The following is a 25,226-nucleotide window of genomic DNA, read 5'->3' as shown; positions in this document are numbered from 1 at the left end:
CCTAGTAGGCTACAAAAAGAGTAGGAGTACCGTACGACTCACTCGTACTGTCCAACTGCTGCTACACGTAAGCGGTCACCGCGTAATAACGTCACATAAAATTTGTGGTTTCAAGTGATAACGTCACATAAAATTTTACGGGTTCATGGAACCCCTGGGACCCCTCTAGATCCGCCAGTGATAATCTTACAACGTTTGATCTCTAGACGTCTGGATCTTTGTGAAGCTTCTCTAGGCTTTTGATTGTTTGCGTAGCTTTTGAGGTCGTCAGGAGCCACTATGGGCAGTTTTAGGCATGGCATATGTAACACCAGAGCCAAAACAAAATTGGATGTGGAAAACATGAAATTTACTACTGTAGCTAGATTAGTCGTTGTTTCTAAGTGCTAAACCCTCACGTACAGCCAAACAAACAGTTGGCCACCGCTTTTCCAGCTCACAACCATCTAGATGTCTTGTACGTTGTTTGTGCTGCTTCTCTAGACGTCTGGTTGTTGTCGTAAAGAGAAAACGTGCACGTTACAACTGTAGATCAAGTTGTTTCGAAGTGCTGGAACAAGCCAAATGTTAAAAGTCGGGTAGCCCCGCCGCTAGGACGGCTGGCCATCTTCGCCTTACGTGATGAAGTAACGCGCGCAATCATTGTTCTGTTTGTTGGTGGGCACGTTGCTAATGTAGAGAAAAACCAGCAGTTAACCACCAATTTTCCAGCTCACAAGAATGTAGAAGTCTGGTTGTTTCTGCAGCTTCTATAAACTTCTGTTTGTTTGTATAACTTCTCTAGACGTCTGGTTGTTTGTGCAGCTCCTCTAGACGTCTGGTAGTTGTCGTAATGGGGAAAACATGCACGTTGCAAATGTAGTTGTTTTAAAGACCTGGAACAAGCCAAATGTTACAAGTCGGAGAGCCTCGACGCTAGGGCGGCTGTATCCTCGTACCCAAGCTCTCTTGCGCGCCCGGAAAAAAGGACCTTGTACAAGTTGTCTTCGTATGCGCGCAAAAATTGCCCCCGAAATCGGCGTAATGTGTGCACAAATGCGGACCCGAAATTGCTTAGAATCCTGAGCCGATAATTTCGAACGCAACTGTTGAACGGACAGCAAAACAGCTTCCGAGCGAGGATAAATCCCTAGATCTAGATACAAGGTCAAGTTATCCAACTAGACGATTTTAGACCTTGCTTTTGTGGCAGTGTAAAGTTCTATGTCTCGTCGTACTGCTGTCAGTCTGTTTACAGTGTTTGTGTAACAGGTTTCCCACAACACTTCTCTTGATTGGGTTCTGATAATTGAGCGGATGGCCGTAACACACACCAGAACAGTGCTCACAATACAACATGAATTTTTGACACTTACGGCTAACGTTATAAACGTCTTGACTAACATCACGTCCAAAGACTGGCAGAGCTCTCAACTCAACAGTAAGTACGTGCTTTAAAACCAGTACGTTACGACACACACACACACACACACACACACACACACACACACACACACACACACACACACACACACACACACACAACACACACACACACACACACACACACACACACACACACACACACACACACACACACACAGCAAGAGTCTATTGTCTAAGACTACACGTTTACATAATAGCGCAACGTGTCAACTTCACGTCTAGCTCCTTCCAAATATCTTAGATTAGGTTAATAACACACCCAACTATTACACTCTTCCCCCTTTACTTCCTTGACTAGAGTACTTCAAGAACATGAATACAACAAAATCAATCACCAAGGACCGTCATATCAAATCAAATTCTGCCAATTGTCTGGGTAGCATCACTTGTCTCCTTAGACCTCCCTTTTCAAGCAGTTGCATTGGCTGTACTGGTGGTTGTACAGAAATTTGGTAAACTTCTTCAACATACACTTGTTCTTCTTGTACTGGTATTCTTTTGTCCTTCTTAGGTGTGGATCTTGTAATCTCGTAACTTTTCACATTCCTCTCGTTGAACAGCTGCAAGGTTTCTTCTAAGATCAGATCTTGCTTTACAGAATGTTTGTTCTTAGCTACCTTTCCTTGATACAATTTTTGTCTATAATAGGGTTTTAAACGGGTAACATGAGCTCGTTTTGACCTCTCTTTCTTTCCCCGCTAGCTGTATGATAACATTCGACGCATGGTCAATTACCTTCATGATCTCATATGGACAAAGAAATTTTGCACATCGTTTTGAAGACTGTCCCTGTTTTTACCGCCTGATGGTACAGTAAGACCCACTTCTTTTTCTTGAAGCCATGACTTTGGGTAGCATGGTGACGATTGTAGCCTGTCTGCTGTAGAGCTTGAGCCGCAGTGATCTCCCCATCAACAATTTCTTTAGTTTGTGAAATTGTTAAAGCTAACGTCTTTGCGTAATTAGTCGCTAATTCCATCTCCGGCAAAGAGGAAATACTGGATTGCACAGGTAATCGAGCTTGCCGACCCAAGCACAAAGCAAAAGGAGTGATAACAGTCAACATATGCTTTGAGCTGTTACAGAAAAACGCTAAAAGGGAACTCACTCATTGCATTCAGTCTAGTCGGGCCCTAAATACTTCGACAAGGCATAAATTAATGTTCGATTGAGCCTTTTTACTAACCCATGTACTTGTGGATGGTAGGGTGTTGTCCTTGTTCTTATTATTCTTGGAAGCTTAAATACCTCCTTGATGAGAGTACTTTTAAAATTTCTTCCTTGATCGCAATGGATAGTCAGTGGCATTCCAAATTTCAATATTAACGTATTGAATAACGCTCATGCAGTTGTCGACGCTTCCTGATCAGGGAGAGAAATCGCCGTTGCCAATTTTTTGAATTAATTGCTGACTAAAAGTAGTTACCGATTTCGTCCCGACGACGAGGAAAGTGGGCCGACAAAGTCCATCCCCACATTTCAAATGGTTGGCTAATACCACTTGATTGCATTGGCGCGGACACTCTTGATTGTGCTCTCATTCTTGCCTGACAAGTATGGCACTGTTGACCCACTCATTTGCTTGTACAGTGTACCCTGGCCACCGAAACCTTGTATTCAATTTCTCCAAAAAATTCTCAAAACCGAAGTGTTCGCTTTTGTCATGACAGTGTTCTAGGACCTCAGCTACCAAAGCATTTGGTAACACCAACCGCTTTTGACTTTGATGACACCCTTGCGTTGCTCTACGCGGTAGAGTACTCCATCTTCCATTTTTAGTTGAGGTCAACTCTTCTTTAATGTCAACTAGCGTCGATTCTTTGCCCATTGTGTTGGCACCTGCCTCCTCCTAGAAAAATCAATCATCACTAGTGAGAGTAATGTATCGGCTTCTTGCAATTGTCGTAACTCTTGGGCATATCTTGTTATTCCAACACTAATGACTGGCTTCCTTTTTCTCCTGATGTCATCTTGAAAATTAGGTAAGAACACAATTTCTGAACACTCTAACTCCCCCTGCTTTTCTGTACTCTGAACTGGATGATCTCGAGACAAAGCGCCTACAATGACATTCTCACGACCAAATCGATGTTGACTTTGCCAGTTGTAATCCTCTAACTGCATTGTCCGTCTAGCAATGCGCCCCTTAAGCTCTTTGAAAGACTTCAACCAAGACAACGGTTTGTAAAAAGTGGTTAAGCCAAACTGGTTAGTATAGATATACGGTCTGAAATATGACACTGTTCACACAATTGCTAGTACCTCTTTTGCAATAGTGGAGAAATTTCGTTAATGCTTCCTCAAAGTACGACTTACTTACCCAATAACACGCTCTAGTCCGTTTTGTTATTGATATAGCACTGCTCCTATACCACAATCATACGCAACGGTAGCCAATTAAATTTTTTTGGTTTCAGGACTCAAATCCGGAAAAGCTACAATATGATCACTCACTAAACATGATCTCAGACATTCAAAGCCTTCGTTACACGCGGCTGTCCTCTCAAAACGACTATTGCGTTCAAGCAATCGAAGCCATGTAGCAGCCATCACTGAGAATACTGAAATAAACCTGCGGTAATACCCTGCCAAACCTAGGAAGCGTCAAACAGCTGCCACATCTCGAAGAACTGAAAAGTTCCTTTCAGCAATCAGATTTTGCTCTGCAGGTTTTCACTCATTCTTTGACACCACGCGGCCTAAAGATTACACCAACCTTGTCACAAGATGGCATTTTTCTGGGTGAAGCTATAGTCCAGCTTTCTGAAAGCATTGCAGTACATTGTTAAGCCGCTCGAAATGACTATTAAGGACTTTGAAAATATAAGCACATCATCGAGGCAATTATAAACAGGACAAGTCACGCCTTGTATCCCCAAAATAACTAAGTCCATAAGTCGTTGGAAAGTTCCAGATGCATTGGTAAGCCCAAAGGGCATTACATTAAACCCAAAAAGACCTCGATGGCATATGAAGGCGGTCTTGTGTCAAAAAGTTTTGTCGACAGAGACTTGCCAATAACGGCTGGCTAAGTCGAGAGTGCTAAAGTATTTCGCGCCTCCAAGAGCATCAGGGTTGTTATCGACTGGGGAAAAGGATAAGAATCCCGACTTGTGACTGCATTCAATTTTATTTAATCTACACGCAATCGATGCTTGCCGTCTTGCCTCTTCTTTAAAAGAACAACAGGTGACGCACATGCACTAGATAATGGTCGTATGGCACCTTCTGCCAACATCTGGTCAACCTGTTCTTCCACTGCTGGTCCAACAGAATGCGTTACTCTTCTTGGCAACTGACGAAGTGGTCTGGATAAACAAGTAGGTATGGTTTGAGTGCCAATTTTCAGTTCTACCCAAGTCATGTGGTCCCTTTGAAAGAAGATCTTCATAACCACACAACAACTGATGTAATGTAAGGCTTTCCTCAGGACTCAGAGATGAATCTGATCAATCAAATTGCTTTAAGAATTCTGCATTCTGTTTTTCTGATGCCTTTTTGTCTGGACCCTCACTCAGTTCACAAGCTGCCATAGACTTCACATCAACATCTTACAGCTTGCCTAGCCTTGTGCCCTTCCACAATTGTCTTGGGCTATCCAAGATCAATAGTTTCAACTGGTATGGTTCCATCACCCTGTTGTTTCACTTCTTGTAAAGCACAAGCAACATGTACTCCTTTCCTCTAAATAAATATGGTATCTGGCTCCATTAGCAAAGTTCCAGGCTCTACACTCCCAGTTCCTTAATGAACAACTTTACCTTTAGCAATTATTCGTTTTCCTGCTCACGCCAAGTGTTCACCCAGCACCACACTAAATCTCGATCATCGTACTGGTGTACAAAGCTCAGATACGCCTCCGCTCCATTCTGAACGTCTTTTTGCCAAATCCAAGATCATTCAATGGTCTAGGAGAAAATCCGACCCAATTATAGGACTATTGTCGAATTGTACCACAGCAAACTTGTGCATGGTATGCAAGTAGCACATTGTCACCTCTTTGCTCACTTGTCCAATCACTTCCAATGGATCTCCTGTTATTGTTGTCAACTTGGATTCTTGACCTGAAGGAAAAGATGACATTGCTTTTTGGACTACCATGTGGCCAGGAACAATACAGACTACTGCTCCTTTGTCTATTAATGAAGAAGCATTGCTGTTGTTTAGCTCAAGATTGAGCATCAATGAAGACTGCGTTACACCTGCAACAACATTCACTTGACTACGTTGACCGCGCCCTCTCACACCACCTGCTGCTGCAGACTGACCTCTACCCTCTCATTGTCGCGACAACGTGAATTTTCATCCTGTTGCTTATTGCTGCGTCCGTTGAGGGCAGTAACGAGCCAAGTGACCAGTCTCGTGGCAAACGAAACATGGTCCAATTGTAACTTGTTTACAATTGCTGCGGAGATGTCCTTCGCTACCACACGCAAAACAGCGACGTCCCGCCTTTTGTTGCTGTCATCGCATAAGAACCACACGATTGGAATCTGGAGTGACGGAAGCACCGATTACACTCAAGGGCTGCAACGCTTGCTATATCCATTCGAGCCATTCAGCCAAACTCACATCAATAGTCAAATGATCTACAATCGCTCCAACTTGACCATCCGTCTGCTTTCCGAGTTTCCTCCGCTCTACCAACATCAATTCGCGTGCTCTGATCATTGCCGCCTGAAAACACGTCTCAGGGTGTAGGTCCAACTCGCCGGCAACGGACGGTGCATGGTCGATCAAACAGTCGACGAAGTGATCCATCAACTGCTGGTCACGCAGCTCTGCTGCCAAATTTGGCATCGCCTTCGTCAAAAGAGTCTCCAAATCTTGCGCATTGATACATCTCCCGTGCCTCAGCCGACTTCCAACAACGAGTCATAAATTCAATCGCAATAGGCAAAAACACGCGCTTGAGCTGGGTCGTAAACTCCGCAAAGTTCCTTTCTCTTCCGCCGTCATCAGTCGATAGACAGCATACGCCAGTTACTTCAGAAGAGTCGGAAACAACCGTGGTTTCATGTCGGCGTTCCAACCATTTGCCGTCGCAGTACGATCGAAACGTTCAACCCACATCTCGACATCTCCATCCTCAAGTTTCTCTGGAACCGACACTACGTTGTATGAGATGAGCCTGCTGGACTGATTGCTGTCTCCGTTCCTGTTGTTGAGCCATAAAATCACGAAAGAAACGATAAAGTACGGGTACTTACAAATCCACTTGCTTCCTAACACCTGGGCACTTGTGAGAGCGAGCCGTAGTAACGCCTGGCGAATAAACTCCCGCCGCTTCAAAACTAAATGGCGCTCCTGTCTTTGCCTACATTCCTTTCACCACTTGTAACAGGTTGGCCACAACACGACGCTTGATTGGGTCAAGATATTTGGCAGGATGGCCGTAACAAACACCAGAATAGTGCTCAGAACACAAATTGTATTTATGACACTGACGGCTAATGTTGTAATACATTTAGACTAACTACACGTCAAAATACTGGTAGAGCTCTCAACTCACAAGAACTACGTGCACTACAACCAGGACGTTACGACACACACACACACACACACACACACACACACACACACACACACACACACACACACACACACACACACACACACACACACACACACACACACATACATACAAGAGTATATTGTCTAGGAATATACGTTTACATAATAGCACAACGTGTCAACATATATTCTAGCTCCTCCCAACATTTTTAGGTTAATAACGCGCCCAATCATTACATTTGCTTAGCGAAAAGAAATACCACTGAAGTTGCAGCTTATTTTGGGAATTTCTATCTGTACACACAGACGGTCTTTCAAGCAGATCTTACTCCGTCCATTCGAGCTGTAGCAGAAAATTAAGGTTCCCGGTGCATAACAGACAGGAATGCTATCTAATTCGAAAAACTTAGAGCCTAGAACATCACCTGGTGCGCGTTCAATAGGGCTCTACCAGCCTCTTCCAAAAGAGGCTCTGTGTGCACGCCCTTTTCCAACTTCTACAGTTCTGCCGCTATAGTGGAAAGAGGATGGGAGAAGCGCCCTTGTACTCAAGCTGTTCGCCGTCATATTTGCTAGCGAAACTATCAGCTCGAGATTCTAAACAACGTCGGTTCTGTATGCGTGCATAAATTAGGCCAATTTTGAGGTAATTTCAGCGCGCATGCGAGGAAAACGTGTACCAGGCCCTCTTCTACGAGCGCGCAAGAGGGTCTGAGTACGAGGTTAGGCCGGCTGGCATTCGCCTTACGTGATGAAGTAACGCGCCTAATCCTTGTTCTGTTTGTTAGTGAAAAACATATGTTACAATGTAGAGCCAAACAAGCAGCTCATCACCGAAGTTTCAGCTCACAAGAATGTGGACGTCTGGTGTACAGCTTATCTGGTTGTTACCTAGTAGCAGATACCAAACAAAGAGAGGTGCAGCGTCATCATGACATCACGTTCGGCTATTGGTCGGTAATGACACTACTTCCCGTCTATTGGTCGGAATAGCTTCATTTGCATCTGCGCTCATCAAGTATAAATTAGGTCGCTAGGTTGGTTATTGAACGGTTACTATACCCTTAGCCCGGAAATCCGGATCTCTTGTAATAATCTAGCAAATGTATTGGTCTAAATAGACAACAGTCATTGGTTATAACTACGCGCTCTAATTAACGCAGTGCTAACGTAAACTCTCTCTACATTCCTCCCTCTCTAAATTGTCACAGATATTGAAGGAAGATGGACGTCTAACTGTATAGCTCGTCTCAGAGCTAGGTGAGGAGCGCGTTCCTTGTGGGGAAACAAGAACAAGGCTAAAAAATTCGGCATCTGGAATCACTGGAGCTGTTCGGAAGACCAGGAATAGTTCTGGTTGTAGAGCGACTGGTCGAACCATTTCTCGTGTGGAGTCTGATTTGAATTTCGCTTCAAATCCCGCTGACGAGACTACTGTGATGCCCACAGTTCCTAAAGATTCTTGTGCTTCGGCTAACAGAAACGGCAATGCAACAAGACGACGGAAATTGACGCGAACAATGAATAGGGAAGTGATGTTTTGTTATTACCACGTGCTTTTGTCATGCATGTTCTCTGCTTTCAGAAAACCCATACATCAGTTGCGGTGTGAGCGAAATCCTTCTCTGACTGACGTCTCTGAGCAGCGCTTGGCAGTCCAGAAGCGATATCTCCTAACTTCTGGAAGTGTGACTGAATCAAAATTTGAAGAGACTAAACGCGAGGACGCAAAGGATGGAAAGCCGTCTGAGCTTTGTTATCTGTTACGACTGATGTTTTTCATGGTGTGCAGATGTCGGCGTTGGATATTGTTTCTGCTCTATCAGCTGATATTTCAGTTGTCACGCCATTACTTGACAATGTGTCACCTTGCATGGCTTCAGTCAGGATTACGCCTGCTGCACTTGGTGGGAAACCAGTTGTTTCAATGCTGCAAGAGGATCATGAGTCTGCTAATTACTTGGGAGATGGCACCCTTGTTCAATCAGTCACTGTTCTCTCTAAGATCTGCTCATTTGCAAGAGGTAGTGGTGATATCCTATCCGTATTTGACACTTTGGATTAAGTTTAGTGCAAAGTTATCGTGGAATCACCATCCCCTTGTGACTCTGTGAGCTATAATCTGATGACTAAACATCCTAGTATAGCTTCTCAGCTGGAAAAGATGGAAACTGCTAGATCTCAAGTCAGTCCAGACTGCTGCCAAACGGAGGATGGTCTTTCGCTTGATAGTGATGCTGATGTGGACCTTGTTCTTCATCGAGAGTTTCTTGAGGAGTTGCAGAAAGTCAGGCAAGTTCCTATCTGTAAGAGGCAACGCCTTCCAAAGATCTTTGTGAACCGTGGAACCCTGAAACTTATTGGTGATCTTATCACGATCATCATTTCCTTAAAGGATGAACCAGATATAAGTAAAATCATTTACCTGGTACACTCTGCTGCTTCGCTAGTGTCCAAAGGCGGGGCTTAAAGACAACGAAGTTTACCAATTCTCAAACACCGATATAGAGACGTAGGCTGAATACGGTGATTCTCACACTTCGACGTGCGATCTTACTTTTGCTGGAGGCTAGAAACAGTTCATCGGGCATTCGTATGTTACATGAAAACCCAATTCTCAGGCATTGGTTGGGCATTTCCTGTTTGGAGGGTTGTGATGTCTCCATCAATCGATTGAAATGGAATTTAAGTCCAAGGTCGAGCGGACCAGGAAGCTGGAATAGAATCGTAAGAGTCTTTGCCAGAACGGTTTGTTTCAATGAGGTGCTGGACGGTTTACCGAGAGTTTGGTAAGCAGATTATTCAGGTCACTTCCCCGCCATCCAATTCCGAGATGGAGCAGTATTGGGGAGCTATCCTAGAAACTGAGGCACATCACAGTGAGTCTGCTTTCTGGCTGAGACGTCAAAACGATGGCGAGAAGCACCGGAGATATAAGCAGCAGTGTTTACCTATCTCTAACAATGGGATCACTTCGTGTCTCAAAAGATGGGAAACTGGAAGTATTCTGGTCCAGACAAGGGTTTTGATTTCTGGGTAAAGCGTATCCCGTGTCTCCACACTGATCTGACTCGTTAATACAACCTGATGGTTCAAAATCCAGACTCTGTACACGGCTGGTTGTCTCTAGGAACAACCACTCTAATCCTAAGAATGACCAGACTAACCAGGTCAAAAATTACGGCCTATCACTTGTTTGTCAGTCTTCTATAAGACCCTCACCTCGGTCATCAGGCAGAGGCTTGCAGGGCATTTGATTCAGAGAAACCTCATGGTTTCGGAGCAGAAGATTCGTCGACAGGGATCTTTTGTGCAGAAGATCAGCTGTTGATCAACAAGCTGCTTACCGAAGAGTGTAACACCAGGCGCAAGAGCTTGAGCATGGCTTGGGTGGACTACCATACCAGAAAGCCTATGACAGTGTGCCACATAGTTGGTTGCTGCAATGCCTTCAGCTGCATAAGATCAGTCCAGTCTCGTGCAGGTTTCTGTCATGTGTGATGAAGAGTTGGAGGACATCAATGGTGCTTTCTTGCGAGAACAGTACTATCTAGACAAGGCTCATTTAGACTAGGAGTGGTTTTTTCCAGGTGACTCACTTTCTCTACTGCTCTTCTGTATGGCTCTCAATCCCCTGAATAAGGAGTTGAACAGAACAGGTTACGGCTACCGGATGACCACTGAGCATGGTGAGACTGCCAAACCTCAGCTCATCAGTCACCTACTTTACATGGATGATCTGAAGCTGTATGGCAGAAACTCTGATCAGTTAAATGGGTTTTTGCACATGGTTTCTACCATCTGAGATGACATCCAGATGAAGTTTGCTCTGGACAAGTGTGCTTTGTCAACGGCAGACTATCTGAACATAACTCTGGAGTGACGGTAGGAAGAACCAATACCATCAACTGTCTGCAACCGGGTCAAGTCTACGAGTATATGGGTGCAGATGAGACTAACGGTGTTCAGCACAGCATTACGTAGGAAAGACTCCGTCGTGAGACTTGCGCAGAGTAAAGGTGGTTCTCCGGACTGAGTTGTATGTTCGAAACAATTCTAGCCATCAGTGGGTTTACACTAACGGTTCTCACTTACGGTTTTGGCGTCATTCGTTGGTGTGCACGGACCTGTAGCGGCTCGATCGACGGACCAGAAAGCTCCTCTCTATGCACGGTGTCCGCCATCCTTCTGCAGACGTTGACCGACTGTGCGCTCCTTGCAGTGGGTAGTTAGGGGGTTGCAACAGATTGATTCGAAATATGAATCTTGTATTGCGAAGCTGAACTGTTACCTTGCTGACAGTTCTGATCCTTTTATACAGATGATACGGGAGTTCTGATCCTTTCATACAGATGATGCGGGAGTGTGAATCCGGAAATCTTCACGCTGGATCAAGCGCATGGCTTGTCGCTTTACTGCACAGGTGCGGAGGAGTCTTGCTTCGGACGACAGGTTGCAGAGCTCACACAGGAATGCATCCATCTTTGTTGAAGGTGGCTTCAAGCAATCGCCTAAAGCAGATTCGAGACATTACCACACGTGTTGCAGTTCTCTTCTTGTTTGGTCCTGGAGCAGAAATACTATGCACGGGCCGTATCGTCGTCTCACTGGGCAACCGCCTGTGGACATGAAAAAGACCTACGGAGGGCTAAAGGCAGCCAATCTTCCTGCTGCAACTGCTAGACTGGTTGTAGCTGCTCAAGACCAAGCTCTTCGGACTCGGTACTATGAGCGCAAGATTCTACATCGTGATGTCATTCCTACTTGCCGCGTGTGCAGTGTAGCCCTGAAAACAGTCGAACACATTGTGGCAGGCTGTATTACTCTGGCACAGATGGACTACACCGATCGACACAATCAGGTGGCCTCCATCATTCACTGGGATGTTTGTCGCCATTTTGGGGTTCCAGTGGAGAACACATGGTACCGGCATCATCCTTATAGGCTTGTGGAGACGGGATGACATTACTATGACGTGGGATACCACCATCTCCACTGCCACAAAGATCAAAGGCAATCATCCAGACATTTGTCTCAGAAATAAGACGACAAATACTTGTCTTTTTATTGATATCAGCTCTCCTGCTAATGGGAACTTTGGCAAGTAACATGCTGAGAAGTTGGCGAAGTACAGCGACTTGCGAGTGGAGATAAGCCGCATGTGGCATTGTCGAACACTGTTGGTTTCGGAGGTCTTGGAAGCTTTGGGCACAGTGCACGCAAGTCTTGCACGGTGGCTGGACATTATTCCAGGTCATCACAACCTGCAGCACTTACAGAAAACAGTGCTTCTGGGATCTACTCGGATCTGTGGACGTTCGTAAAGTCATGTCTTCTTTCTAGATAGCCGTGATGGTCTCAGTACTTCTGTAGCAGGGTTCCTTCTGGTATTTTTAATAGACTTTGCAAACCAGACTGATCTGTTTGAGCACGATACATTAATTCAGACGGGTCCTCGCGTCTTCTAACACGGTCCAAGATGAGTACGACGAACAGGTAGATCGATCACGATACTGGAGTCATTAACATCCAACGTTGTAATCCCCGGCTCTCATCCACGGAATCGGCGACCAACACGACTAAATAAGGACCTGGTCGCAATACGTCAGGAATGGCTGAAACGTGGGCGTTTGCGTTTCACACGTTTTGTCTAAAAATTATATGCAAATGTAAATTAATGTGCGGTTACACTTGTCTACAGCTTAATTGCCGTTGTGCCACGATGCCGACCAGCAGAGTTCCCAAACGCTGAAGTTTTGTTTTGCTGACGTTCTCGTCTGGCGTACCAAGAGCTGAAATATCACCATACGATAAACTTTATCGCAATTGCTTCCCACACACATCCGTGAAGACAGGGTTTCCCAGCAGGGTTATATAGATGAATCCCTATCTGTGGCAATATGTGAAGCAGCTCAGGCATCAGCGAAAAATTTGAACAGCACCTAGAGGTAGTAGATTTGGGAGAAAGATGTGCAAGGTACATTGGCAGAACATGGGCTTGCTTATCCTGATTGAGAAGACAAATAGTGTCTGCATGAAGAGATGCACAGGCACAAAAGCAACGTTATGGTTTCTATTTGGACGGTACGGCTGGCGTCTACAAAAGCAAAACACCAAGCTGAGGAAACTGATAGATACGGACAGGCCGTTTGCAATTACTCTACACTGGCTTGCTCATTCAACGTCTTTTTCAGAATTGTCTATAATCTAGGGAGTTGCAAAAGCCTCTACTGTGTCAATTGTGCACGAGGAAATGCATGTGTTGCGTCGGTTTCTAGTTCCAGATTCTATTTGTCTTCCCAATGGAGATCAATGAACTGGACCAAGTTATTACTGACTTCGAAGCACTTTGTTGTTTGCCTCAGAGTGTTACTTTAATGTAAATAAAGCCTAGCAAATTTGGAGACATCTTTATTGTTACAAAAGATTTTATAGCATCATAGAGCTGCATGGGATGTGTTGATGCCAGAGAAATATTTACTTCGGTCAACTATGGTCGGCCAGGGTCTCATACACATTCAGAAACAGTCAGCTGTAACAAAACAGAGACAATGATTTGCTTGTCTGCAGTACTTTGCAAAGTTATTGAAGGAGTATCAATTAGGCCATGCAGCATTTCCCTAAGTTCGACTATCATAAAATCGCATGATGATGCAGCATTTCCCCTCAGTTCGACTATCATAAAATGTTATGATGATGACAATCATGTTGACAGAAAAAAGAGCTTTAATTACTGTTATTCAAACAACGAAAGTGCTGGAACAGGTTTTCTAGACACAAGGGCCGATGGCAAGCGACAGCACATATCAACCTCAATAATCCGGAGTTCGCAAGCCAAGTATATAGCTACAGCTAGTCGCTTGTGCTCTTCACAATAATTGCGAGAGGCATAACTGTCCCGTATTTGAAGAAGAGTGGTTGCCCGAAGATGCTGCTTATAATTGAAAATAATGTTGTCTGTCTTCCTCACCACCATGTTCATGAGGATGATGCACAACGTGTCAGGGAGACACTTGCAGACTGGGTTCATGGGATCAATCCCAGACACTGATAATTTCCCAAGTCTAGACTTACCACAGATATCTCTTATTTCAAGATTATTTATACTCATAGATATTGAGTAAACGTAAAAGGCATTCCACAAACTGAATCTATAACAAGTTAATTAGACATTAATTAATTAATTACCTAGGTCGAAATTCTTCATTAGGTACTTTTTTGCAATTTCTTAACACTTCTAGTAGTGTACCGGTCAATAGCGTGCATTAGACTACGTTTTGTCAAGTTCGCTAACGTGCTAATTGTAATAATTATTGCTGAGCGTATCGAGGATTCTAAACTGGGTCGCACAACATAAAGAGGATTGATCATATATGGCTCTCCATCGAGTTCTTGGTATATGTGAGTGTGTGTGTGTGTGTGTGTGTGTGTGTGTGTGTGTGTGTGTGTGTGTGTGTGTGTGTGTCTGTGTGTGTGTGTGTGTGTGTGTGTGTGTGTGTCTGTGTGTGTGTGTGTGTGTGTGTGTGTGTGTGTGTGTGTGTGTGTGTGTGTGTGTGTGTGTGTGTGTGTGTGTGTGTGTGTGTACACAAATCTCAAATTTCTTCTCCGCTCGACCACGTTTTATGATGGCATCTACCTTAAAATCATTTCCATGTCCGACTAGTCTAAGAACGATTCGTTTAAGTGAGCAAATGGCGGCGAAAAGAATTCATGAACTTCCGTCGCCCCATTCTTTTGTATTGTAGCTAGGGATTGTGTGTACTTGACAACCAAGAAACACCTTCTGGAGTTGAATGCCACCTACAGTCAAGTATTCACATGTCTCGTGTTACAGTAAGATCGACCCTTTACTACACTGTGCTGCATCTAACACTGTATTTTAGGAATTGTGCATGTACTTGACAACCAAGAAACAAATTTATTAGCTGAATGCCACCTACAGTCAACTATTCACACGTCCCATACTACAATCAATTCTTTACTACACTGTCAATGTTTGCCGATATCAATTTCTATGTCAGTAAATACCATACCACTGTCGTTACAATGGAACTGAGGGCATACCTAGACTGTACATTTCAACTGCCTTGATCACGATCGCAAAACGACGACTAACTATAGAGCGGTTGCAGGTGACGTCATATTCCCATACGTCGCCATTTTGGTGTCCAACTGCATGTACGCTACCTCATTCTACGGTACCTGTCAAGTTTACTTAGAAGGTGATGTTGTGTTTACGACGTTTCACGCTACCTAGCGCTATGCTTAACTTTTGCATCTAGTAACTAGTTTCAAGTCTAGCTACACTGCTAGAATTAGCGAAATATATCAATGCACAATGACGCTTTGGAAGTACGTAGCTGACTCCCTTACGTTGTTCGTAAGATGGTTTGCTTTTCCGTATACTCTAAACAGTTTACAGAGTGGAGCTTTTGTTTGCGTTATTTGATGACTGATCTATAGCTACTTTATTTACATTATTATTTCTCTAATCATTATTACATGTGTAGCTATTATTATCAAGTACGTGTAGTACCAAACATCTTAGACTTAAAAGAGACTAGTAAATACAAGTATATTCAGCTAGAGACTGTAAAAAATAGACCATATATAGTTCTCAGATTTTACAGCAACCTTCTAAATTAAATTAATTGATGGATATCATTGTGTCTGTTCAGGTGTCTTAGGAAAATGATCATACGCATAGTTGTTGTCTGCTTAAATAGATCTGGCAGGGATAAAGACGTCTCGTTTTACGGTATACCATTGATTCAAACCACGAGAAGTGAAAGAGAATTCCAACTAAGTAAAGCTCGAAGAGAGGGGTTTCTTGCAGCTATTTCTAGGCAGGATTTGACAAACAGCAAGCTTGAAAATGAAAGAATTTGTTCCCGCCACTTTGTCACAGGCAACCAGCAGACCTCTTTGATGAGACAAACCCCGACCGGTTACCGTCACGATTATTAGGTCATTCAAAGAAAGTCAAAAAACCCAAGAGTGTTGAAAGGTACCAGAGGAGATTGGCAAGGCAGGAGAAGACATCAGATCAGATTTAGAACCAGAAATATACGATCTGGAGGAAAATGAGCAGGCAGATGATATTCCTACAGATCATATTGATGGCTTACGAAGAGAGTTGGCGGTAGCTTACTCGACTATAAGCAGTCTCAAGCACACCATTCAGCGGCTTTCTCCTTTTACAGAAGATTCAATGCAGTCATCCACTGATGGGTTCATTCAGCACTACACTGGTCTCCTAAATTTGAAAGTTTTGAAAGCAGTGTTGGAGTATGTTACACCACAAAACATGCGCACTAAATTTTCAAGATTCCCAGAGTTTATGGTCGTATTGATCAAACTAAGATTGAACTTATCTAATGAAAACCTGTGTTACCGGTTTCATGTCTGTCGTTCAACCATTTCCAGAATACTGTCAAATTTGCTGACAATCTTAGATGCTGAGTTACAGCCACTAATTTTGGGGCCTGATAGAGAAATTCTGAGAGAGGTTATGCTGGAATGTTTCCTGTCCTCATTCGGAGAAAAAGTGGCAATTATTACAGACTGTTTTGAAATTTTTGTTGAAAGGACTACAAATCTGTTAGCTCGAACATGTACTTGGTCCCAATACAAACACTACAACACAGTAAAATTCTTGATAGGCAAAGCACGGAAAGGGATTATCTCATTCATTTCAGATGCAGGGGGAGGCAAACTCAGTGATAAATTTTAACTGAGCACTCTGGAATTCTCAACGAGTTATTGCCTGGACATGTGGTGCTAGCTGATAGAGGATTTGACATTTTAGACTCAGTTGCAATGCAGCAAGCTAAGTTGTACATTCCTGCCTTGACAAAAGGAAAGGATCAACTAGCTACAATTTGAAGTGGAAGAAACCAGATTAATACCAAACGTCCGCATTCGTGTAGAGAGTGTCATCTGCTGTGTACGGCAAGAGTTTACCATACTGAAGGGTACCCTACCAAAGGACTACATCACAAGCCATGCAGCTGAAGGCTGTCCTCTCATCGATCGAATTTCTAGAGTTTGCTGTGCCCTATGTATGTTTGTGACTTAGTTGTGCCATTTAACTAGCCTACACGTGCCTATACATTACCTGGACTTGACGGTTACTTCATAGAATATAACAACACTGTGTGCAGTATTATACTAAGTGTGTTATCTGTTCCTTTTTCTTTCCGCTTTCCTTGATTTCTAGTAGTTTCCTTCAATCGGGACAATACCATCTTCCTTTGGGAATAGTGCCTATTTTCAAGCACTGTGTATGGAACCATTCAATGTGACTCTTAGGGTTGTCACAGGCAATCATTCCTTTTGACTCATCTTCTGGCTCTTGACATTAGCAGTACTTTCTAGAAGATTACATTGCTGTAATGTTATCTTTCTCAGTAGCTGACAGTTCATTTTCATTCACAGTTGAATTTGATGCACATATGAGTGGACAGTTAGTTGCACCTGCATTAACAGTTGGTCTTGTATACCACTTTCCAAGAAGTTGTGGAAGAATACAAGTACGAAAGAATTGTCTAGGGACAGATATACCATCCGACTATAAGTCAACATCAGGCACGACACGTTCCACAAATATGCTAGAACTTGTTGATGATGTTGGAAAAGTGCACAGTACAAAGTCAGAGTAATGCACATTGCAAACAAAGATCTGCATTTGCACCTAATAACAGTAGACATGTGATTTAACCAGAGTTGCTGAACCATCTGGTAAACGGATAAGACAAGATTTTGGGTCATCCACTACTGAGTTAGTTTCTTCATTATTGTGGTAATAAGAACATTTGATTTCAAGAACACCTTTACCACAACACAAACAGTGTACAATGCCATCAGGAGAAGCACCAAGATGAGGCCAGCCAGGGTTTATGACAAAAACACATTCCTTTACAACAGTGTTGTCATGACTATTACGTAAAAATTGCATATAGTGTTTTCTGACTGCTTCTCATGACTGCAACCCCAGCTCGTGGCAGCATAAGTGAATCGGAATGCTTCTGGGTAACATATAGATTGTGCTAGACTTTGTGATGGCATAGCAAGATTGGTTCTACAAACTTGTTTAAGTCGAGAAGCAGTTACTCGAACAGCCCTGTACTTATACCAAAGCTTGCACTTGCTTTGAGATCTTGTAGCCTCTTTGACTGCTGCTGCCATGTCTTCTGTCACCTCTAGAACAACACCTTTACAAAATCTAGAAGTTGAACATAGTCTATAGATAGAAATTTGGGATCGTGTAGGGATTGTAATTGCTGAGAAAAGAGCTGAGTTTTCAACTTTGGAACATAAAGGATCAGAGTAGCCAGGTAAGAGATAAAATGCCAGGTTTACTTGGAGCCTCAGACAGACTCTTGTAGAAAGTGCTAAGTTTACTTTGTAGTAATGTGGTTATGTTTTAGTGGAAACAGAAGATGCCTTGGAACAAATAGGAAGGGGAACAGGAGAACAGGCCGTGTCATCAGTCTTCTTCTTCTTGCTCTTTAATGACATATTCACATCCTTCATCCTTAGGTGGGGAATAGCCTTCTGGAAAGACGAAATCATCCATGTATAGCTTTCTCCTGTGTGCATGTTGATGTACCGTCACCAGCGAAGCTGTCTCCAAATAAAAGAGAACTAGAGACACGTAGGAACACACTTCCCCTAGACCAGCCAAGCACGTGCAATGACCACAACAAACCTCCCCATTTTTTAAACATATCAGCCAACATCGCAGCAGGGTTTTGTTACACCTCTGAAATTGACGAAACCTATAGAACAAGTGATCTCTTCAAGTTAAAAAACGCAATGACAACCCACTCACCCGTCCACTAACAACACGTTTCTCTCCAACGGCGGTGCTGCGCGCACGTCTTTCACGCAACCGTTTGCAAATTGATTGTATGCCTCCATGGAACGGTGAGCCTTAAATTGCTTAGCCGAAATGAAACTAGTTTGCAGCACCAAATATGACACGATATCAGAGGCGTGCACTGGAGGTAGCGGACAATCCTTTCCACAGGATGGTGACACTTCAAACGGATCCACCCCATCTATCAAACTCAATTTCTGCAGATATTGCGCTTTGGCCTCATTTGGTAATTTATCTGCATAGGAGGACAGCTTTCTGGCATGCTGTGTTGCGCTAGAAGCTGGAGCAGCAGACATTACCTCACCTACGCAGTCGCGGTTGCACCCAAAAATGGCGGGTGGGCGGGGAATATGACGTACATGGAACCGCTCTATACCATGCCTACATACGTAATCTAAACTACTAGGAAGTTTGTATGGTTACTTCCATGACAGCTAGGGTTTCAACAAATAGGTATTGTAAAGCTAGGACTTGGCGTTTCAGTAGACGGCCTAAAAACTCCGTTGGACGTGCTAAGTCTGTTTCACAATACACCTCACGTCGGGTCGCGTCGTCTCGCATCGAGGAGGTCGTTTCTGAAGCGACGCGTTGGGTAGGATTTTTTCTTATTCCAGCGCGTCGCGTCGGAAACGGCCTTCGTTAAATTGACGCGAGACGACGCGACGCGACGCGAGGTGTATTGTCAACCAGGCTTTACTCACGAACGCGAGGCGCCTACGGATACCGTACAACTAGTAGTTACATAAGTGTACCTTTACTCCCTCCTCCGTCTAGTGCCGGGTGGTTTGCGTTGCCGATTTCCCCGAGATGGAGCCTTACTTTCTATCGACAAACAAATTATAAATTAAACAAATCGTTCATAAATTGTCATTCAAATGAGCCTACTTTGAGCCGTTTACGTGATCGCAATCGCCAGGTAGCGGTTGTTGTGATGACGTCACTGCACCTCATGTACCCGTATGTTTTTGGTTAGAGAAATTGAATGCAGTCTAGAACAATCCTTAAAAGCGTTTTCTAATATTCTGTATGTTTATTAGCTCTCCAGACGATGATTAAATGCACCAGAAAGGAGATCTTCTCGATGATGAAGACAGCAGCGACTCAATTAGTGTAGCTTAGCTAATTAGACAGGAAGTCGACATAACGTATCGAAACTTAACAATCATCAATAGCTACGAGAATTGCATCATTTGAAAGCCCATTTAACAGGCTTTTCAACTGTGTATGTAATGTAATTTTCGCGTCTATAATGTGGCTACAATTGCGAATAATAGGTAAGCGGAATGTAGGTTACGTGCGCGCGCTACCCAATTAGTACATTAGTGGGATTGCGTCGGAATATCAGGTGACCTCCATCTACATTTTGGCAGGGACGCGGTGCGAAGATCTTATAATTTCCTGTGCCATTACTTGCAATTAATTCGGTGGCAATTGTAAGAACTTGTGGGTTCACTAATTGGAACATGTACAATTAAGAACTTGCATTTATTCTATTCAATATTTTCAAAGACCTTAATCATCATATAGCTATGAAGTATATACATGTAATACCCATGCAATTGCAATTCTACTACAGTCTAATGTTAATCCTCGTCACTTGAAGAGCACAGACTTCTGGGTGAGATCCCTACTTTCAAACAGCTCTCTTTTAGCCTTGTGTCTTCTTGAGCTCGCCACATCCTGGCACTTCTGATTAAGTGACTGCTGAATTGCGTTCAAGGACTCTTTTAGAATGATTGACTACATTTCTCAATCAAACATTCTAAAAACCAACCACAAGTTACATCATAGATCAACATCACAGCATGGTACAAATGCATTCATTCGTATTGGCCCACAATATATCCTGCCCAATTTATGACCAAATTGCATGTCAAAATAATCACTGTTAGTTGCCATTCCTGGGCAAATAAAAATGCCAAAATTTCAGTTGCCTCTGATTGACAACAAACTGCATCAGAACATATATACAATCTACAGTTATGTCAGATCTCAATTAACATCATACGCTAGCCGGGTGTGTCTGGGTAACAAAAGCACACTGTACCTAGATTATTCTTAGATTTCAGCACTCTAAGTGGTGACTGCTTCAGTAGCCATGGCGACTAATCATGAATTGGCTTGGGTATATACTGAATATGACAGATGCAAAGCCCTTGAGATAATCATAATGCAACCACCTGGAAACCGTCTGGGTAGACTTCAAACAAGAAGACATCTTGCATGCAAAGGAAAACAAATTTCTGTGGTTGTGCTGTATATATTAAGAATAAGTAGCACTAATTTGACAAAAAACTGAGTAGAGATAGACGCTGCCTAGACAACAAATCAACTTTGCACAAGAATGTCTTACAAAAGTTGTCCATATAACTATGACAGTAAATATCAGGATAGAACAGTTTACAGCGTGGTTTTGACCCAAAATCTGCAACAGTTTGTCATTATCTGCGAATGACAAGTCAAGGTATCCTCACAGTCAGTCTGAGTGTTTCATATTGCAAAGCTTTGGAACATGCCTAGTGTAGATATATCTAGACAAGAGGCCACATTACACTACAGTGCCACATGCATCTGTGTATATCATAACCGTGGACAATCGGTTACAAACAAAATGATCACTCTTTCCACGCTGTGACTGCAAATCGTCACATTCTTAGAAAATGATAGCCCATTCCTGTTAGTTTTAGTTATTGCTGTTGCACACAAAAATCTGGTGCAAGTACACACAGAGTATACACACTAACAAGCAAACACATAACTACATATTTTTTAATTTTTGTCCTTTTTACACCAAAAATTCCTGTATGTAATATAGAAATAACAATAACAGTATGGACTCGAACATCTCTTTTCTGGACGTCCGAGATACGGGCATGTCTGTACACCGGGCACTGCAAGACAACAATGATAACAAAAGTGACGAGGAAGAGCCTGCTGCTGACACATCTATCATTCCTGTTGAAGCTTTTGATGTGTTAGACATTTCCCTGCAGTGGTTGGAGTGTAAAACATACACTGATCATCTGCTGCTCATCAAGAAGTAGTGTGATTATGCAAATAAGATGAGATACCAGTTGCTGAAATATGGACCGACAGTACTTACAAATTCACTCTTGTGTATTCTAATTTTCACACGTGAAAGGGCTTTCAACGCTGTTCAAACTGAACTACTGCTTGTAAAATGTGTTTGTCATATGATGCGGCAGTGCACGATCCCAAGCGGCCCGGATAAGAGACGATCGAGTGTACTACCAAATGAACATAATTAATGCACCAATTTTGTCTTGCTAGTTATAGGTATAGAGAAAATGGGGGCAATGGGGGCGCTTAGCCCCATAGATTTTGCCCCGTGGGTATAAAATCAGAAACAGGTACTCTAGGCCTCGAGTCTGATAGTCTGCACACCCCTCATACGCCTCTGGTTGTTGCTATTATATCTTTACTCAGGAGCTCAATTTTGTTGAATCATTTTACGTTGATTAGCAGAACCCTTCGTTACAGCTGGGAAAAAGCAAAACTGGTTGATAAACTGTATATATGCCTTAGCTGCTAAAATTTCTCCTTTCCTAGCCAATGGCTAATGAAGGAAAACCTGAATTTAGAGCGCTGGATTTCAATTTTGACATTTGCAAGGTCTTGATTTATTGTTATAGCAGTTTTGACGTAAGTCAAAACGTTTGGACCTATAGACATGTTTAGCCCTGGCCACAAAATCTTGCGGTACAAATAAGAACTACTTGCAGGAAGTACAACTGTTCCAAGAGGTAGTTCTGGCATTTATGTTTAGATGTCAAAGTCTACGGTAGGTCAGTAGTTCTTGTGAGTTTGCACAAAGTTGCAACAGTAGTGCTTTCGTTTATCTAAGCAGCTCATTTCATATAGGAATTTACACTTGATCATTCAAATCCTATTACCTATGCTGTAAAGACGTCATAAAATCACAGGCTCTCGCATGTCTTGCTAAATACTAGGATGTGTCACCTGCACATAACATACCGTATTCGCCTGTAATAATGCCCTGGGCATATAGAAAGGAAAAAATTTTCTGGGCGTATACTAGGGCATGGCATTATTTTGGTCATAGACATATACGTGGTTGCAAATTCTGTCATTTGGCCAGTCATCATCTAAATACTTGAAGACAGAAATACTACAATGTTTGCAATTAACCATTAGCAAGATCAAAGGTACTGGTATCCATGAAGCATCAGTATACAAGCAGAAACTAAACACTATACACACACATGGTTGACCTGCTCGTCAAGAGCACCAGGGTTGGTAATTGCAACGAAGACATGAGTCTAACAGTAAGCACATTTACTCAACACTGACACCAGCTCATCATACGCATACAGACGGAGACGAATGGTTTGTGGACCCCATTTTGTTTTGTCTGCACATGCATATCCTGGGCTTATACTTGGGCATAGGCATATGGTATATACGGGCAATATACGGGCATGGGCGTTATTTCGGTATGGACGTTATTATGGGTGAATACGGTATACTAAACAATTTTACAGTAGTACATAAGTTCATTGTTTTAAAGTAATGTGGAGACTTAAAAGTTGCATATATCCACAGTTAATTAAAGAGATACTGACAAAATAATATAGCTGCTTAGGCTCATGTGTAAACTTGATATCAGACTGTTTATGCAACATCCAAGCATATGTACATGCACAAGGCTACACGATAAAGCACAATTAGCAGGTACAGACCAAAGTGCCTGTAACAGTAGCACTAGAGGCTAGATAACAATTAGCTTATCACACACAACTCAGAAAGTCAATACCTGTTTTGAGTTGACCAAGCAAAAATGCAAAACAAAACAATAAATAGTAACACCATTATTAACATATTACTAAGGCCCTATTTGTTGCATGTCTGTTTCTCATCACTCAGGCTCTCTCCAACTGACGTGCATGGGCCATTACCATTATCCATTATGTACATGTAACATAACAATGGAATTCAGTAGGCACAACTATTCAAGGAACACAACAGATTAGCATTAGCCTACAGCGGTACATACCAGACTGAAAGTCTGATTTAGGGAATCCACCAACATACATACCATGTAGGTGAGAATTCTATAAAAAAATTAAACAGGGAAGAAGTCGACACGTACGATCAGCATGTGCTCTGGTTGTATTGCATATGTACACTTCATGAAGAATGGAGTAACGGTGAAATCCATGTGAACTGTCGTTCTGATGCGAGCGGATGATGAGAAACAAGTATGCAACAAATAGAGACTAACATACATATGATCTGTGTAGTACACAGAAACAGGTTTGCAGACAATTAGTGCTTATAACTCACTCATTATCAATTCCCGTCTTGATGGAGATAAGAGAGGCTTCTTAGTCATTGACTTTGAAAAACGTTTCTTGTAAAGAGTACCATCCATCATCTCCTTCGCTGTAAACAAGATCTCCATGATCTTTCTAGCAAATTTCTAAGGAGACGACGGAAGGCAGCCAATGTCGACCAAGTTGATCCCATTGTACATGACCTAACAAGAAATCAGTGTTGATACTTACATTGGTATAGAAAAAAAAAAAAGCAACAATGTACAACTCACTGGTGACACAGAGCCTGCCAGTAATAATTCATTGGTGTCCTATAAATGCCATACACCAAAAGTCTCATTGAATTTATGCTGTCTACAAAGTTATAAAGTTATTACACACATACTTTAGAAGAACTGCTTTTTCCACGTTTTTTGTAAGTATGATCTGTCATTTCTTTGATTGTTGTATTATTTATTTCAGATGCAACAATAGCCTCCAAAGTAGAAGAATTAACTAAATATCAAACAAAGTATAATATATATAAAAAGCACCATTCACTTGTCAGCGTATACTAACAAATCATAATCAATTTCATAAATAACAAACAGAACTTTGATTGAAATACTTACATTCACGGTGATTCACCAGAGGTATTATTAAGACGCTCTATATGGTTATATTATACACCAACTAATAATTGAAATTTGGAGAATTCGGCACTTACAAAGACATTGCTGTGCTAATCGTCGCAGCATGCATTTTTCAATACCCATTATACATATTAAACTTGAAACTATACACTGTGACCCACACTAGGTAGTTTTAAATTGCTTGACAAACCTTCAACTTCTTCACAATCTTGACTCCCTCTTCTGTATTCCTGAAGATCTGGTCTATCATTGCCTGGAGTTTGACTTGCAACAACTGTGTTCGGTAGAATTTCTATCTTATGTTTAATAACAAACAAAATAGAATCATTGCATGGCTTCACCAAACAAGAGTATAAATATCAGGAATTACTTTCAGTTGATATGCTTCTATACTTAGCCCTAAATTAGAAATCAGTGCATTGTCATACTTCTATAATACAGAACTTCATTTAGGATTAT

General features: G+C 42.5%; 2 long non-coding RNA genes across 2 annotated transcripts in view; both read right to left on the bottom strand.

Moving 5' to 3' along the window:
- Positions 1-20,313: 20,313 nt before the first annotated feature.
- On the bottom strand, positions 20,314-25,046 carry LOC134181518 (uncharacterized). Its single transcript, XR_009970162.1, has 5 exons — positions 24,958-25,046; positions 24,521-24,630; positions 24,408-24,446; positions 24,146-24,338; positions 20,314-20,582 (listed from the first exon to the last, which is right to left on the bottom strand). It is a non-coding gene; the product is annotated as an uncharacterized LOC134181518 (long non-coding RNA).
- A 119-nt stretch (positions 25,047-25,165) lies between these two features.
- LOC134181519 (uncharacterized) overlaps positions 25,166-25,226 on the bottom strand; it is a 1,024-nt gene continuing 963 nt past the window's right edge. Inside the window, exon 4 of the long non-coding RNA XR_009970163.1 lies at positions 25,166-25,197. This is a non-coding gene — a long non-coding RNA (uncharacterized LOC134181519). The remainder of the gene's footprint in view (positions 25,198-25,226) is intronic.

Source organism: Corticium candelabrum, chromosome 6 (assembly GCF_963422355.1).
Source record: "Corticium candelabrum chromosome 6, ooCorCand1.1, whole genome shotgun sequence".
NCBI lineage: Eukaryota > Metazoa > Porifera > Homoscleromorpha > Homosclerophorida > Plakinidae > Corticium > Corticium candelabrum.
The sequence above is the reverse complement of the archived record's forward strand: the minus strand, read 5'-3'. Positions and strand labels throughout refer to the sequence as shown.